Here is a 6,000-nt window from a genome sequence, read left to right as displayed (position 1 = left end):
CATTCACTCTCACCAGTGCATAACACCCTCTTCATGCACCCTCACCAGTGCATAACACCCTCTTCATTCACTCTCACCAGTGCATAACACCCTCTGTATTCACTCTCACCAGTGCATAACACCCTCTTCATGCACCCTCACCAGTGCATAACACCCTCTTCATTCACTCTCACCAGTGCATAACACCCTCTTCACGCACCCTCACCAGTGCATAACCCCCTCTTTATTCACTCTCACAAGTGCATAACACCCTCTTCATGCAATCCCACCAATGCATAACCCCCTCTTCACGCACCCTCACCAGTGCATAACCCCCTCTGTATTCACTCTCACCAGTGCATAACACCCTCTTCATTCACTCTCACCAGTGCATAACACCCTCTTCATTCACTCTCACCAGTGCATAACACCCTCTTCATGCAATCCCACCAGTGCATAACACCCTCTTCATGCACCCTCACCAGTGCATAACACCCTCTTCATGCTCCCTCACCAGTGTATAACACCCTCTTCATTCACTCTCACCAGTGCATAACACCCTCTTCATGCACCCTCACCAGTGCATAACACCCTCTTCATTCACTCACACCAGTGCATAACACCCTCTGTATTCACTCTCACCAGTGCATAACACCCTCTTCATTCACTCTCACCAGTGCATAACACCCTCTTCACGCACCCTCACCAGTGCATAACCCCCTCTTTATTCACTCTCACCAGTGCATAACACCCTCTTCATGCAATCCCACCAATGCATAACCCCCTCTTCACTCACTCTCACCAGTGCACTGTGCCCTCTTTGCTCACTCACCAATGCACAGTCCCCTCTTCACACACTATGCCCAATTGTGCACTCAATCTCACCAATGCACAGCCCTCTCTTCACTCTGTCTTTCCAGTATACAGTCACCCTCTTCATTCACTCTGCCCAATACATAGTCCCCTCTTCACTAACTCTCCTCAATTCACAGTCCCCTCTTCACTCACTCTCCCCAAAACACAGTCCCCTCTTCATTCACTCTCCCCAATACATAGTCCCCTCTTCACTCACTCTCCCCAATATACAGTCCCCTCTTCCCTCACTCTCCCCAATACACAGTCACCTCTTCACTCCCTCTCCCCAATACACAGTCCTCTTATCACTTACTCTCACCCAATACACAGTCCTCTTATCACTTGCTCTCACCCAATACACAGTCCTCTTATCACTTACTCTCACCCAATACTCAGTCCCCTCTTCACTCACTCTCCCCAATACACAGTATAATCTCTTCAGTCACTCTCCCCAATACACTGTGCCCTCTTCACTCACTCTCAATACGCAGCCCTGATATCACTTACTCTTCCCAATACACAGCCCCTTCTCTTTACTTACTTTTCCCAATACTCAGTATAAACTCTTCAGTCACTCTACCCAATGTACAGCCCCGTCTTCACTCACTCTCACCAATATACAGCCCCCTCTTCACTCACTCTCACAAGTGCATAAGCCCCTCTTCACTCACTCTCACCAGTACATAGTTAACTCTTCACTCACTCCCCAATACATAGTCCTCTTATCACTCACTCTCCCCAATACACAGCCTCGATATCACTTACTCTTCCCAATACACAGCCCCTTCTCTTCACTTAAATTTCCCAATACTCAGTGTAATCTCTTAAGTCACTCTACCCAATACAACCCTCCTCATCACTTCCTCTCCCCAATGCAGTCCCCTCTTCACTCACTATCCCCAATACATAGTAGTCCCTTTATCACTCCCTCTCTGCAATTCACAACCCCCTCTTCACTCACTCTCCCCAATGCACTGCATACATATAATTCAGTCTCCACAATGTATAGCCTCCCCTATCAACCCATATCGATCACTTTGCCCAATACACAGCCAAGAATTTCAGTAACCCTCTCCAATACCTTTTCTTCACTCACTCAACTCATACACAGCCTTCCTCTTCAATCACTGTCCCCAATAAACAGCCCCTTTCTTCACATAGTCACCACAATACACTACACCAATTGGCTTTAAGTTAGATTTCAAAGACAGCAACATGCTTTTTTTATGACAAATGCATGCTTTTTGTCATCGGAAGACTTTCAGGCTTGGCTGTAGAGTAATTGCAGTTTTCTCACATACCAGTCAATATAGTCACAGTCATGGGCATTGATGTGTTGTGTTTTTTCTCTTTGCAAAACTGGCCTCCCAACCTCCCCAATTTCCAGGGCACTGGAAATTCCCCATGTACCTGTCCTGTCCTCATTGCTTTTAACTCATTGAGCAGTTGGGCATTAGGAGGCACATGACTGTTAATCAGAACAATACAACAGTTTGCTTGGTGCCAGATTAATATAGCGGCATTCTGATTCACTGAAAGGTGATCACATTCTGCACTGTGCAGCTCATTAGTCTCGCAAGTGAGATACAGTATGATCAAAGATCTATTACTAGGCATGCCCCATCTTGTAGCACACATGGTTCGGGGTTTTAACATTAAACTTACTGCACTTTATTGTAATTACAGCATGCGGAGTAATTGGTGATAAAGGTCTTCCACATGGAATTTCCAGTTAATTTTGATGAACAACATCTTTTCCACATTTTGAGGATGTAGCCTCCTACGCCGATTGCTGATAAGGTTCCCAGTTTTGCTGAAAACTCTTTCTGAGTACACACTGGAGAGTGGGCAGCTTACGTAATACAAAGCCAGTCTGTACAAGGGCCTCCAAATTGCCTTTTTTTCTTTCCAGTAGTCAAAGGGACTCTGTGACATGCCTATGTACATACAATCAGTAAAGTAAAAGGCGTACTTTTATCAAAATCTGGATCATAGATCTCCTCAGCAACCACCTTAAGCAATGAACTGGAATTATGAACTCCTATTTATTTAGGATGTGGAATTAAATCCCAGCACCAGACACACCAAAAAGTGGCCCGAGGCCTTTTAATGAGTAATTTTATATAGAAAATATGAGATTAAAAACTCAGACATTACAGCCTTTGTTAATGCACATATCACATTACATCACATTACAGGTCACCAGTTCATGGATGATGCAAGCTTCTCAGGTCCAATGCTGTATGCACCCGGCCATTGTGTGGACTCCAGACAGATTACCTATGCAGCACAGAACCATTCAATGCATTGGGGTTTATGTAATAGGGTGCGACTTGCGCCCGCTGCAGGAACTCCTGCAAATCTTCCCGTATTTTTAAAGCAGCAATCATTTTAAAGGTAAAACTAGCTTGGTTTTGCTTTTAAAATGATTGCCGCTTTCAAAATCCGAGAAGACTTGCACGAGTTCCCGCAGCAGCTGCAAGTTGCACCCTATTAGAGTCCTAGATAGATAGATAGATAGATAGATAGGCGTCTATTAACTTAACTATTATAACAAGTTGTTTAGCCTTAATAGAATATAATAAAGAATGTGCAGAAAAACAATTTGGGATGTACTAATCATCACATTAGCGATGTGGTACATCCCGCCTGTCTACGGGTACATACCGCATTTCATTACGGCGGTACGTACCAAGAATATCGCAAAGGATGGCTCCCCCCGATAGGAGCTGTCCTTTGTGATGCTGCCGGGCAGAGGGACTGCCAGGTTTAACTTCCAGAAGTCCCTCTGGCGTCCTTCTGCGCATGCGAGAAGGACGCGTGCCGCAGGGGCTCATGGGAGAGATCCAATCAGATTCCTCCCAAGGGAAAGCTTCCCGAAAACAAGCCCATAGGCTTCTATTGGTTAATGCCACCTGAAGGTGGCGTTACCCATCAGGACAAAGTCGCTTTATATATATGGGGAATGCAGTAAAACATTTTTCTATTTAGTACATCTTGATCTTAGAGTGGAACACTTTGTCCTAAGAAGAACTGCAAATTACAGATCATAGCATTGTTTGTGGTTTGCAAATGCTTTTCTCCAATTTGCTCACACATTACAGAGTGGTCCCAATTAATTGTAAGATTCACTTAATGTAATGTAATTTCCATGTGTAGCGAATCATATTTCCATTAGTGCTGAAAATGTCACAATTTCTGATTTACACTGAGAAAAAGTGCCTGAAATAATAATACACTAAAGTCCCATATTACAACATGGACATGCCACACCTGGAACTGAATCCCTGATTCAGAGCCGGATGCTCTGACAGAGCGCTCGCTCTGAATCAGGGCCGTCCTTCTGAATTTTAGAGCGGCCTCCTGGCCGCTCGTATAGCTGTGGGTGACCACCCACAGTTATAGCGAGCGGCCAGGAAGATGGTCGCGATGATCAAGACCATCGGGCTTGCGATGAGACCCTTGTGGTAGGGTCTCGTTGCTGCAAGCCCTGGTGTGCTTTCGGCTCTATTAGAGCCGAGAGCACTCCCACTGACATCACTTGTGATGTCAGTGGGGCCGGCCCCAGACGGTAGGCATTCCCATGGGAACGCCTCCGTCTGGCCAGCCACGCCACCGGCACGCCCACCAAAGGGGGCGTGCTGTCACTCACCATCGACAGCACGCCCCCTTTGTAGCGAGACCCATAGTGACGGCTTGCCCGTCGCTATCTGGGTCTCGCGCATGCGCATGATGGAGCCACTTCCGTCGTGCGCATTCGCACTGGGCCAACATCGACCCGCTTGCGAGCTCTCAGTGCTCGCGAGCGGGTCTGAATTAGGCCCTGAGTCAGTGCAAAGGTAAGTGAATAGAGAATACACATTGTGTATCTATGAAGTGAATCCTTTATAAGATTTAAAAATAAGGACCCTCTGCTGCTGATCCCATGCATCTATTCACATCATACACGGTAAGGTATAGGCCATCGTATGGTGCACTACTACAATACCTGTCAGGTTTCCATAATTTGATTATAACATGCTTTTGCATGTAATATACTCCTTTTCAATAAATATCAGCTTATAAAGCCAGGAAAAAACAAATTAAAATTACACATTACGAAATGCTCTGCGCCTGAACTTCACACTTAATTTACCATTGCATAAAAATGTGATGACTTAATAATTAGATGACGCTAAGGGAAAATAAAACAACTTTTAATCAATTAACTAATGAATTCAGCTCAGGTATGTTAAATAGTAAACAAAAAGTATGGTGGTCGCTCACATCAGCTTAATGACATTAATGGTGCTTGTAAAGGGCGGGGTTTACACTGAACCACAGAAAAAAAAGGGATTTTCCCTCCAGCTCACTGCAGCAATATCAACAAAAATACTTGAATCCCACATAATAATACAGATTCAGAGGTATTAGTTACATACATTTGCAAATATATGAATAAGCGCCGGGCCAACATCAAGGCTCCTCTATACCGGCGTCCTTAATATTATGGGGTTCACGTCCGAGGCACAGGGAACCCCAAAAGAATCTAGCGAAAGACCATCCCCAGGGCATCACATGAAAAAGGGAAAAAAGGTGCTGGTGAAGTGTCAAGTATATATGTGTAAAGATAATTCAATAAGTGTTAATATAATGAGAAAGAGTTAAAATTACATAAATAATAGACAAACAAATATAAAGGTGATGAAAAAATATCTATGTGAATTAAGTGGTGATGCCCTGAAAAATGCCCAGCCAGAGCAAGTATAAGCCTAGAGCTGACTCACCTAGGGGTACCTCCGAGGTGAGTCAGCTCTCGCTTATACATGTGCTGTTATCATGCAGTACATTAATTTATAATTATATGACCCAGAGTGGGTGCTACTATTAGGTAGAAACATTTATTTTGGGGTGAGCGTTTGGGCATGGGGCCCCCGGAGTTGCTCTGGCTGGGCCTTTTTCAGGGCATCACCACTTAATTCACATAGATATTTTTTCATTGGATTGAAATGTGCATGACTCTGTATAGCCCGTACTTGCATGCTCCTATGTTTGGCAAATTCAGTCAAGATACAGATCTGTCCTTTCTTACTGTGACATACAGCCGTGCCAAATAACCCCTCTCAACACGCCAGGTCCCAACACAGCTCATCCGCTCTTAGCATCTTATTTGCTCAAATTGTGCGT

The sequence above is a fragment of the Taudactylus pleione genome, unplaced genomic scaffold (genome assembly GCF_031769625.1).
Source record: "Taudactylus pleione unplaced genomic scaffold, aTauple2 ptg000336l, whole genome shotgun sequence".
Taxonomy (NCBI): domain Eukaryota; kingdom Metazoa; phylum Chordata; class Amphibia; order Anura; family Myobatrachidae; genus Taudactylus; species Taudactylus pleione.
The sequence above is the reverse complement of the archived record's forward strand: the minus strand, read 5'-3'. Positions refer to the sequence as shown.